We start from the raw sequence: 1,099 nt of genomic DNA, 5'->3' as shown, positions 1-1,099 counted from the left end.
GCGAATTTTGACAGAAGATTTGGGAATGAAAAGGGTGGCTGCGAAATTTGTGCCATGACTGCTGACTGCTGAACAAAAACAAGGTCGCGTGGAAGCATGCTGTGCTTTGAAAGAAGAGTCCCGAGTCCTCGAATGAAAAGAGACATGAAAGGAAAGCGTTTTGCTGATGTTGCTGAGGTTAAGGAAAAAACGACGGAGGCGCTGTCAAGCATCTCAAAAGATGAATTTAGACAATGTTTTGAAAAATGGAATAAAAGACTAGACAAGTGTATTAGTGTAAGTGGAGAGTACTTTGAAGGGGATTGAAGGCTTGTGCTTAAAATTTGAATAAATAAGTTTAAAAGAAAATAAGTTCGGTTTCTTTTGGGTACCCCCTCGTGTATATATATATATACACACACACACACACACACACAAGAGTTGGCCAAAATAATTTAAACACTACAGATACTGCACACATTTCTTTATTAATGTGGTGCTGCACCACCTTTTGCCTTCAGTACAGCCACAGTTCTTCTTGGAATGGATTCATGTAAGTCTTGAACAGTCTCTAAAAGGTACAGGTATCCTTTTTACAGGCTGTGGAGGCCCATAAGGTTGTGAGATGTCAAGGTTCCCACATTTTGTCTAGACAATCGCTCACAGATGGCAGTGAGGTTGTCAGCCTTACATGCCGGCTGGCCAACCTTTACCACCAGGAAAATTTCTGGTACTAATTTCTGTCAGAGGCTTAGACTACCCCAGGGACATAGTATGGATGGAAGGATTAGGGCAATTGAAAAATCCAATGACCTCTGTGATGCCCCAAATTTTAGATTAGAAAGAGGATGGTATTACCCAAAAGCTAGAGACTTGTGAAAAGAGTTTCGCAGTTATTGCCGTAAATTGTAAACACCGGGACTGGCAATTAGGTTAAGAATGTGAAGACTCAGCAAGTCTCTGTGTACTCACAAGGCAAGACATTTGCCTCACTCAGCTCACTGGGGTAATCGAGAGAGACCGCATACACAGCAAGAAGACGCAAGGGGTCCGCCCCCAACCACCCATGAGAGCCAATGAGGAGGTTATTATGAGGATGGAGGACACTGAGGGGGGAGTC

At 43.1% G+C, this 1,099-nt stretch overlaps 1 protein-coding gene across 2 annotated transcripts in view; it reads right to left on the bottom strand.

Annotated features, from left to right (window-relative positions):
* The window catches only part of LOC111862295 (nucleolar protein 10), a 31,787-nt gene that overhangs the window by 19,575 nt on the left and 11,113 nt on the right, over window positions 1-1,099 (bottom strand). The window lies entirely within an intron of this gene.

This window comes from Cryptotermes secundus, unplaced genomic scaffold (genome assembly GCF_002891405.2).
Source record: "Cryptotermes secundus unplaced genomic scaffold, Csec_1.0 scaffold88, whole genome shotgun sequence".
NCBI lineage: Eukaryota > Metazoa > Arthropoda > Insecta > Blattodea > Kalotermitidae > Cryptotermes > Cryptotermes secundus.
Note: the sequence above shows the minus strand (reverse complement) of the source record. Positions and strands in the feature narration are given on the sequence as shown.